Source organism: Carcharhinus amblyrhynchos, chromosome 2 (genome assembly GCF_965287045.1).
Source record: "Carcharhinus amblyrhynchos chromosome 2, sCarAmb.v2.hapA, whole genome shotgun sequence".
NCBI lineage: Eukaryota > Metazoa > Chordata > Chondrichthyes > Carcharhiniformes > Carcharhinidae > Carcharhinus > Carcharhinus amblyrhynchos.
Window position 1 is genome coordinate 69476119 of NC_137325.1, and position 12117 is coordinate 69488235.

The following is a 12117-nucleotide window of genomic DNA, read 5'->3' on the forward strand; positions in this document are numbered from 1 at the left end:
GGCTGGGAAGACCCACTGTCAACACTCCCACCGTTCTGCCAAATTGAGGCCCTTAAGTGCACATGTTCTGGATGTAATAGGGCCTGGATGGGACTAAAGTCCCATCCAGGCCCTATTCCCATAACCCCACATATTTACCCTGTTACTGTACTGACACTAAGGGGCAATTTAGCATGACCACATCTTTGGAGTATGGAAGGAAACTGGAGCACCCGGAGCAAACTCCACACAGACAGTGATTCGAGGCTGGAATTGAAGCCAGATCCCGGGTGCTGTGAGGCAGCAGTGCTAACCAGTGTGCAGTCCTGTGGGTTTCAACCCACTTTTCATAGAACTACGTTTTTAAAAAATTCTGCATGTTAAAAGTAATAGAAGTTTCAGGGTTAAAATATTTCTGCAGATGCTAATGTAAGACAACATGGAACAACTCCTAACTAGCAATGGCTGTGTCTCAATGTAAAACTACAGGACCTGGTGAAAGAAAATGTTGGCACATACAGTCTTTCCATTTTCAAGCCCTGTCATATATCACATAATTCTCAGTTTGAAGTTCAGAAAGAAAGAATTATGTATCATTGATTTTCTGGAATGAAGAAAAACTGACAATATATGTGGCACATATTATAACTTTAGTTGTGAACATAGAGCTGTTGTTTTGCATTATTATTGATGCAATCCATTATAGATTAATATTAAATTGAAAATGAGAAAAAAAATACCTTTCTCTGGAATCGTATATTGACTCTATTACTTGGAGGGTTTACATCAATTTATACTGTTTAAAACTGTGAAAAAAACATTCAATTTTGTTTGAAAATCCAAATCAGTTACTGTTCCAAAGGCTAATCCAAATAACTGAGTAAATATGTTAATATAAATCATTTTTACACTTGTGACTGTCAGCATTCATTATCGTTACCACAGTTTGCTTTTGCAACTTCTAGTTATGCTATGTGGATTATGGAACTGAAAATGTTGTTCTGTTTCAAGCTCCTCAATATACATGATAAATATTTTCTGAGAATAGCAACATCTTGAACTGTGTGCAAAAGAACTCATGGCAGTTATGAGATAAGATGCTGTTCGAGTCCTAAGGACTAAATTAAGGCAATTATTGAATGGCATAAAGACTTAGTAACTGAAGGCTGAAGACAGAAAAAGAGAAACAGGCAATTTAACAATAGTGGCTTGATTGGTATGCAGTTACAGAAACTTCCAGGCCCATGAATGAATGGGAGCCGCAGAGGGAGGTAGGGCCTCAAGAATAATACAAACAGAGAATGATGAAAATACTCAGCAGTTCTAACAGCAGCTGTGGAGAGAGAAACAGAGTCAGTGTTTCAGGTTAAGTTCTTTCATGACAACTGAAATTAAAAATTATCCTGTTTTTATGTCTTGATGCTTCCTTCATCAAAATCTATCCAATAAATCATCTGTGAATGTTACAATCTTTTCTTGATCATTTCCAGAGAACTACAACATTCTAGAATGGACGTCACCCTGAAATGTTAACTCTGTTTCTCTCTGAGATTTTCCAGCATTTCCTGTTTTTATTTCAGATTTCCATTTTTGTGGTAGGGCCTCATATGCCTGTTGTCTGTCCTTCAACTTGAAGAGGCTAGGCCCAAGCCCTAATGGTACTTTGTGCTCAAAACTCTTTTTAAAAAGTGATACACTCAGGATGTAATTAAGTCATTTAATTATTATGTACAGTATTACAATTCCCCAATAAAATTATAAGTAGTTGTCCCAATCCCTATGCTCATATATTATATAGTGGTATTAAATACTAATTAATACCTAGCTATTCTCACCAATCCTCATCACTAAAGATCATGTAGCCATATGAAAACTGGCATCAGGAATGAACCTGAAGTTTATTCAATGCTGGGAGCTGTTTATTACCTCATGCATTGGAGCATCATTGAGTTATCTTTTATTAATTGTAATGAGGGCATTGCTGGCCGACCCAGCATTTGTTGTCTATTGTTAAATTGCCCTTAGAATGAGTGGTTTGTTCAACCATTTCAAGGGGAAGTTAAGACTCAACCATACTGCTGTGGGATTGGGAGGTACATGTAGGTCAGACCAGATAAGGATGGCAGATTTCCTCCTCTAATGGAGCTCAGTGAACAAGATGGGTTTTTATGATAATCGATGTTCAAAATTTTGCCATCTGCCATGGTGGGATTTGAACCCAGGTCCCCAGAATATTACCATAGATGTCTGAATTACTAGTCAAATAACAATACCACTACAACACTTCGTACAAAGCAATTGAATCAAACATTCATATGGCATCCAAAGATGTGCGGTTAGGTGGATTGGTCATGCTAAATTGTCCTTTAGTGTCAGGAGGGTTTGCCAGGGTAAATGTGTGAGGTTATGGGGATAGGACCTGGGTGGATTGTGGTCAATGCAGACTTGATGGACCGAATGGCCTCCTTCTGCACTGTAGGATTCCATGACATCACAAACCACAACAATAAACTGCTTTATAATTGCCACCTAAATCCTGAGGTTGAATTCCAGGATTGACCTCATTCCTGTATATTTTTTAAAATATTAAATGCTGTTTGTAAGTCACAAAATAAATTGTTAAATTGGACATGTTTGGTATGTGTTGCAAGGAAAATCCATGTTATGTTGATATGTTTTAAGGGCAATGTGAATACAATGGGGACTAATCTATCAGCAGCATCAGTATACGTGTTTAATATTAAAAAAGTGTATTTTTTATGATGTTGAAAATCAAAAGTCAGTGTCTAGCTGGTCTCTAGGGCTATCCAAATAGCTGAGTGATTCTCATTTTCACACTTGTGACTGTCATGATTCATGACCTTTGCAACAATTTGTATCCTGTCTTTGCAACTTCTAGCTATACTATGTGGATTATGGAACTGAAAATGTAGTTCTGTTTCAAGCTCCTCAATATTTGCCTCAAAATGTGCAGACCATATGGAAATTATAAAGCGCTTCCAAAGCACAAAGCAATTTATAACTTGCTGAATTGTAATTATATCACAAATCACAAGTACAGCATATATTGAAAGCTCAGGTGAATTAGAATTTGCCTGCATTATCACAATGACGTTACTAGCCATAGGATTTTGCAATGCATTTTTTGGTGCCAGTTGGAATCAGTCCAAATTTTAGTCAAATATTAAATTTGCATTTCAGCTTAGTTTCACATACTTACATATGATTCACTTATGCTTAAATCCTCGCTCGGGTGGTTTGCTTTACCTTGAAATATTTGCAGGCTATGAAATTTGATGAACACCACAATGCAGGTGTGAGGATTGTGCTGCATGTGCTGTCTGCTGATTGAAATGATTGTATAGATTGACTAAGTACTGTACACCTGAGCAAAGGGGTGCAAAATTGCAAGCAACCAACACAAGCTCAAGTTAGCCTGTTCTACAAAAAGCCAGCCTGTACCTCCTTAAAGGGAAAGTGCATTTTGGCTGGAAGTCATTTTTGACCAGGAAAGACAGAAGACTATCACAACATGGCAGAGAATGTGCACCAAGACATTGCACTGGAAGTCTTTGTGTAGAGAGTGGAGAGGAGGAGAAATGTCCTCTTTAATTCCACAGGGGACCCAAGTGGCCCTCGAAACAAACTTAACAATGGCAATGTCAATGGATCATTCTGGTGGTCATTGCCGGGCATATGACCCCGCTTCACACATGCAGTGCCACAAGAAATTCAATGACCTCATAAACAAGTGGTCAGCGAACGTGTCTTCAAGTGCCATATCCTATAAACTGCACCACTTGCCTCTCATACTATTTAAGGAATCACACCCCCACTATGCAATAAGCAACAGTATTAAACATAATTCATATCTACCATTCACCTCAACTGCATGCACTTCACATAGTTGCAACATCACACAGTTTGTATACAATAACCCAAATCATATGGTCTCCAGACAGTCAGAGATGGGACATATGTTAGTAGATGCGCATCAGGACCCTGTAGATGTTCTGACACACAGAATACATGAGAATTGCCTGGGAAGGTTAAACTTCTGATGGACTGATTTCCTGCTGCACAAGACTCTCTGCAATTGTTTCCAAGTTTGGGCTAAAAGTGGAGATTTGGGACCAGATTGCCTGCACACTTACCCAGGAAACATTCATTTAATACCTGGTCTGTGAAACTCATCTGAGTACTGCAACCAACCCATCCACCCCAATTACTCCCCTTCCAACCAGATCAGATTACCCCCTAACCACCCATCTAACCACCTCCTAACCACCCAATCAGACCTGCGTACTCATCAACTACTTTATTATCCCCAACCACACCCAAATAGCAGAGAAAATGCTGACTCTATAGTTTACCATAGGGAATGCATGGGGGAGCTTAAGACCAGATTGAAACCTAGTTTGTGAGGAATTTAAATAAGGTTTGCCTAGCTGAAGTTGAGGGGAAGTCCCTGGGGATCACTCACTGTGGAAGCTTGCATTGGGAAAGGAGAAAAAAAAGAAGTAAAATCCTTGGAAGCTATTAAAGATATTGGATTGGTTCCAGTGAACCAAATGAATGTTTATTAAGAGACCACGACTGGTTTTAAATAAAAATTGAAAAAGACAAATTCTGTTCACTTGTTTGAATAATAAGTTGTCTACATGAAGAAACTTTTAATTAATCAATAGTGTTAAGAACCCTGCTGTGTTAGCTGCGAGAGTGTCTTAAAACCCTGAAGGATACATAGTGGTGTATATTTGTTTGGAATAATGTGGGTAAATAATAATGAGCTTTTCGTAAAGCAAAAGAAAAACATGACAAGAAAGACTAATATACAGTATGGCACTTAAATATATTTATTACTACTAAACACACTTCTTTCCAAACTTACCTCTTGTTCCCAAGATATACCGACATTCCATGAACTGATCTAGAAACCCCTTTTCCTAAACAACATCCACTTTGTTAACACTATAAGTCAAATCCAGCTCGTATTTACCACACAATTCAGCTTAGATGACCAAATCTTTGGAAATTTCTTTTGCAGGTTCAGTTAAGGTACGAAGCTGTGTCTTTTAGAGAAGAATATCTGGGATCTCTCGTTGTTTTAAACATTAGCTGGAAACAAGCTTCCACGGCTCTGATAATAAATGGACCTTGTCTCTCTGAAGATTTTGGCCTGTCTTGCTGTTGGATGGAAAACTAGTCTCTTTCTCCAGTGAAGGCGCCAGCTGTTGTACTGTTCAGTTCCTTTGATATGCCACCCTGTAGATTCAGCTATATTTCTCTCAAATTCCTTGCCTTTAGAAGTTATCTATCTTGTATAGCCTTACTGATCTCTGGTAAACAACGTTTCTGAGTTGGCAATTTGCATCTCAATTTCTCTCAGTGCCTGTTAATCTTGTTCTGGTCAAATCACTTCTCTGCATTCCTCAATATGCCTGTTAATCTTGTCACTTGTTTTAATCTCAAATTCACTGTTAACCTCGCTAACTTCCAAATTCCTAACAATAGGAATGGTGTGTAATAACTGGGATGGGGGTTTATCGAGCTCCACTACTTTTCAGACTGCACCATTAGCTTAAAAGTTCAATTCTTTTTTTTATTTTATTTATTAATGTCATGAATAAGCTTACATAACACTGCAATGAAGTTACTGTGAAAATCCCCTAATTCACCCACCAAAATGGCCACTTATTTACTTCATAGCTGTTAAACTTAGAATAACAAAGAATTTAACCAGGCTTCTTTCAAGAAACTTGGAATTATTGATGTATTATAAACCAAAAACTAGTACATAAACAATTGTACACTAAAAGTATCTCACCGTTGACCTGTTCTTTTACCCAAATTATTTGTATGGCTAGTCCAATTCAGCTTCTGGTCAATGGAATCTCCCAGGATGTTGATAATGAGGAATTCAGCAAAGGTAATGTCAAGAGGAGAAAGTCGGATTTTCTGTCAGTTGAAGATGGTCTTTACCTGCCACTTGTGTGGTAAGAAATTTGTTTGTCAAATATCAGCCCAAGCTTTAAAGTTGCCAAGCTGTATAAGGGCACGGACTACTTCAGACCGTTTAGTCAGTTTTAAGTGGAGCTTTTTTTTCCCCAACTGATTGATACAAATATGTATGTTTATAAATTCAACTTAAAATACATTGTTCATAATAACTCTCATATTTAAGATGTTGCTACATATTGTGTGATACAGCACAGAGTCAGGATGAGGTTGAGTTGTGGTACTCAGCAGTGCACTGTTACTTTGGAAGTTGTCTTCCAATGGCTTATATGCTTCTTTTATTATTATAGGCTATTCATATTACTCTCAGCCAATATCCATCGAGAAAAACAAGGAGCAAAAGTCATAATAAATAAGATTTCACAGCCCAAATGAGTAATTGCCCAGCAAATCTGTCTAAGAATTGGAAATTCAGTTCCTTGTATTGGTTCCTGAAAATTACACTTTTGTGAAATGCTGTACTTTCTTAATAATATAACTAGAGTTGGACTCTATAGCTGTTTATGCTGGTATTTATTATAATAATGTTTATTTAAAGATTTTGACTCTTCTACGATGCTGGAATGGCAGAATTATATTACATGGGAAAATACAGCCTTTCATCCCCAGGCCATGTTTTGGCAGCCATGATAGGCCCAACTGCTAACTGTAAAATATTGCCATTGGCCTTACTAGGCTCATTAAGAGCCTTAATTGGCTACCCACAACTTGTGGACAGTTAGCCATCACCACTAATCCCTGCAAACCTCCCCCTGCCACCCCCCACCAACTATCCACTTTTAAAATCATTCAGAAGTGGGAAGATACCTACAAACTGGTTAGCTACTCTCCACAGCCAATTTCCCACCCTTCCCTCTCTGCTCCCTCCTTCAATGCAAATCAAAAATTCTTGTTCAGTCCAGAAGTAACAAAGGCATGGATGAGGGATTCAGCAGTGCAGGAGCTGAGGCAGAGATGAAGCCAAGCAACGTTACAGCAGTGGAAATAGGCAGTATTTGTGACAGTGCAAATATGTGATCGAAAGTTCATTTCGGCCTCAAATATGACCCCAATTTTGTGGACAAACTGCCTTAGTTTCAGACTGCTTCCATAATGAAGGATGGATTCAGAAGCTAGGGATCAAAGTTTGAAGCAGGGAGCAAAAACAATGGCATCAGTCTTCCCAACATTTAATTATGTTCTAAAATACTGCCCAGTTGTACTGGAACATGGAAGACTATATGTTTGTGATTATGCAAATAATTTAAGCAGAAACATGAACCATAACTTCACTTCAGAAAACCAGTGCAATTTGCATCCAGATTAACAATTGCACCTAAAGTGAAAGCTCTACACCCATTTGTTTAAACATTAATTACAATCACTTTTACTTTTGTCAGCATTGTTGTATCAACTTGCTCATCTGTATTTCTTTTTAATTAATACAAATGGCAGTATTTTGTATTTAGGGAAACTTCAGACGGAGAAGGAGTTTGAAAGCAGTTCCTGATTTTTTAGGATAAATGTAATTATTCTAACTTAGGTAGTTGGTGAAATGAAATAATATGAATATATTGGAACACTGAGTAAAAAGAACTCAGTTGCTTTTTCACAAATTTGAGCAGACTGATTATACGATCAATAATGAAGAAACAGTGACACAGTGGTTAGCACTGCTGCCTCACAGTGCCAGGGACTCAGGTTCTGTCTGCTTGACTGTCTGTGTGGAGTTTGCTTGTTCTCCCTGTGTCTGCGTGGGTTTCCTCTGAGTGCTCCAGTTTCCTCCCACAGTCCAAAGATGTGTACATTAGGTGGATTAGCCACGCTAAAAGCAGTGGGTTACAGGGATGGAACGAGGTGGGGCTGAAGGGTTGGAGGGTGGAGGGTGTTCAGTTAGATAAGATGGTCTTTCGAAGAGTCGGTGCAGACTTGATGGGCTGAATGGCCTCCTTCTGCACTGTAGGAATTTCTATGAAATTAAACAATGATGGTCATTTAGGAGACTTGGATCTGTAATATATATTGTCAGTGGCATTACACTACTCTGTAGTATGCAAAAGTATAAAGACAAGGGGTGATTAGATTAGATATTGCAACGCCAATAGACGTCAGAGTTGTACACAAAAATATATGCAAAAACCTTGATTGTTCTTTATTTAGTCAGGTCTCTCCTAGTACGTGTGCTAGTCACTCAGGGATGAATATAGAATTATATTAAATGTACTTATTGTATACGTTTGTAGTTATTTTGAACTGTGGTTATGATCAGTCCTTGAACACACCTGTATCTAGTTATCCATCATTTTACTGGAAGAACCCAAGAATTTACCAGCCCTAACGTGAAGCCAAGAAAAATATTGCACAGTAAGATGATATTTAACTATTTATAATCCATTTGGAAGAGATAAATCAATTTCAAGACTGACTGACTGAAATAGTATTGCGTTTGTTACAGAGTTTAAAAATGTCAGCTAACATTAACAAAATCTGATCCAGAAAATTTGGGTTGCACGGTGGAACAGTGACTAGCACTGTTGCCTCACAGCGCCAGGGCCCTGGGTTCAATTTCAGCCTCGGGTGACTGTGTGGAGTTTGCATGTTCTCCCTGTGTCTGCATGGGTTCTACTATTTCCTTGCACAATTCAAAGATATGCAGGTTAGGTTGATTGGCCATGCTAAATTGACCCTTCGTGTCAGAGGGACTAGCAGGGTAAATACACGGGGTTACAGGGATAAGGCCAGGGTGGGATTGTGTCAATGCAGGCTCGATGGGCCAAATGGCCTGTTCTGCATTGTAGTGATTCTGTGGTTAGCATGAGATTTACTAGATTTCAATCTCTTAGTGAGTTCAGCATGCAATCATTCCCCCTCCTGGAATGTTCTCACCCTCCAGCGGGAAGTCACAAGGGTGCAAATTACTACTGGTCTCCACAAGCAGAGACCAGGCGCAATGGCCACACCAGGATGCTTGGAGGCCGTTGAAGTCCACAGGTGGTCAAGGGCATGGCTGGGTGTTGTCCATCAGATAGTGCCTGGCAGTGCCCTCCAGGCACACTAGCAGTGCCCACTGGACACACAGTGGGGGTGGGGCCTGAGTGGGAATCGGGCCTGAATAGGAGCTACAGAAGAGGTGGTAAGTAATGGAGGCTATGAGGGGGGAGCTATGTCTTGGGACTATTTGGGGCTATGCAAGGGAGCTACATTGTGGGAGCTATGTGGGGGGAGGGATCATGCAGGAAGTTCATGCGAGGGTAGGGGTATTGCAAGGGTGGAGCAAGAAGGGGATGCAATAGGGGGCATGTTGGTTGTCCTGACAGAGGAAACACGTTGGGGGTTGGACAGGGGTCCCACTGGGAGGTGGGGGAACATGCTTCTGGTAAGGGAGGGGGATCCCAAACTCCTTGGGGGGATAGAGGGCTCTCCCAATGCATTGTGAGATTAGGGCACCCTTACTAAAGGGTATCTGAGCATTCTTCAGCAGACTTCAGCAAGTGATCAAGAAGGCGAATGGGATGCTGGCCTTTATAGCGAGGGGGATAGAATATAAAAGGAGGGAGGTCTTGCTGCAACTGTACAGGGCACTGGTGAGGCCGCAACTGGAGTACTGTGTACAGTTTTGGTTGCCGCACTTGCGCAAGGATATTTTGGCCTTGGAGGGAGTGCAGAGGAGGTTCACTAGGCTGATACCGGAGATGAGGGGGTTGGACTATGAAGAGAGACTAAATAGATGAGGTCTGTACTCGTTAGAGTTTAGAAGGATGAGGGGGGATCTTATAGAGATGTATAAGATAATGAAGGGGATGGATAGGGTAGAGGTAGAGAGATTCTTCCTGCTTAGAAAGGATAGCAGGACTAGAGGGCACAGCCTCAAGATAAGGGGGGGGGGGCCAGTTTAGATCAGAGTTGAGGAGGAACTTCCTCACTCAAAGGGTGGTGAATCTCTGGAATTCCCTGCCCGTTGACGTGGTGGAGGCTACCTCGCTAAATATATTTAAGTCAGGGGTAGATAGGTTTCTGATATACAGGGGAATTAAGGGTTATGGGGAGAAAGTGGGAAAGTGGAACTGTACCACTTCAGATCAGCCATGATCTTACTGAATGGCGGGGCAGGCTCGAAGGGCTAGATGGCCTACTACCGCTCCTATTTCTTATGTTCTTATGTTCTTGTGACTCACTGGCATATTTAGGACTGCCTCCTCTGTACCAATGCACAACTAACGACTCCCCCAAAAAGTGACTTGAGTGTGGGATGATTGCAGTTTTCTCACCAACCCAGCACTTAAATTTTGCCCTTGAATTTTCTTAATCCCTCCCAAAAAATAATAGAAACAAGGTAGAGATTTCCTCTATGCACAGTGTGTAATAAGTTCTTAGCTAAATCTTCTTTCAATGTTTCTGATACCTTAAGTACAGATAAGTTCCAATCATTTTAAATGGCAGGTATTTTAATTTTAACATTCATAAATGATTGCTTCCAGCCAACCCAATCTTATTTGATAAACTGCACAGTTTGCAAACTAAATTTTAATTTATTGTAAAATAAAATAATTATATAATTTAATTATATGCGAAGAAGGCTTCTTTGCCATGCAACTTCTCAACATGGCCTCTGAAGAAAAACAGAAGAGTGAATAGTTAGTGGTCTAGAGATTTCCAGATAGAAGTCTATGTTTATGTTTACATTATATAGGAGGCTACTTACCTTGCAACATTTTCCACATTCTTTGAATAAGTTTCCTTTAAATACCATATTAATCAGTCAATCTACAAGGACAATGTGAGATTTTTATCTCACTCCATGTGATTTCCCTTTCAGTCAATCCCACACATCCTGCCTCCACTGAGTTAGGCCACAGATAGTTAATAGAAAGTCAAGTAGAGAGCCCAAGAACAAAGATCCAACTGTTTCCTCAGCTAGATGCAATTTGTAAAACAACAGATTAGCAAAGTTTAAAATGTTAACAAACACATTTGGTGCTTTTAAACAAGTAAGTACTGCAAGTATGGAAGTTCCAATTATAAAATTATAATTGTAGAAGTTATATTATCAAAATTCCAATTTAGGCATGCAACTAACCATTTTCAAGAGAGGAAGGATATTGAGAAAGTTTATTGGGTGTAATTTGATTTATAGATAAGATCAAATATATGTGACTTTAAGCTCTTAATGTTCCATATTCAATTCTGCTGAAATAGCAAGTTTTAGAAAAAGGGGGAACTGGGGCCTATCTATCTGAGATTTTCAGCAAAGTCAAACATTTCAGCATCATTATTTTACAGGTAAAACCAAATACTGGTTTTTATGTTAAGATCATTTATGTGTGTGTCTCTTAATATCTCAGACACATTCACGTGCTGTGATTTATTTTCATATCTACATAATGACCATTGACCATATTCCGTTTGAGGGGAAAAGGTAAACAAAATAATCTCTTGAGCCATATGGAATTTATATATTAGTTTAGATCACATTTTGAGATCTTCAAAACCAGGTAAACCACCTAGCAATTAAGATATTACAGTTCACACAGCTTTCTTGCTGAAACTAAAGAGTTCAAAATGTCACTTATCTTGTGCCAGGAAGTTCATATTACATGACATCATAAGAAAATAACAGCATAGGAATATGAAAAGACCATTAATCCTATTTAAATGTTCCAGGTTCTGAAGACTCTATTGGACCATTTTTCAGAAAAAGCAGTGAGTTATCTACACCAATATTCCTCCCTCAATGAATATTACTGAAACAATGATTGTGAACTGATGATTTAGTCATTTGATATTTGTGTAATCTAGCTTTGCGCTAGGAGAAGTAGTGCTGGTATTGACTGTATGGGTGGGATTTGGGGAGAAGGAGACCAATGATCGGGGGAAATGGGAGGTGTGCCAACATTGACTGTGGGGGTGAGGTTTGAGGGGAGAAGCAATCCAATGTTTGGGAAAAGGGGGGGAATACTGGCAATGGCTGTTAGGACGGGGGAGTGGGGGTCCGATATTCAGGGGAAGTAGAGAGCGGTAATGACACTAACTGTGTGGCGGGGTGGGTGGGGGTTGTTTAGGAGGAAGCAATCCGACGTTCAGAGTTGTGGGGGAGGCAATGGCTGTTTGGAAAGGGGGCTGGGGGAAGGAATCTGATGATTG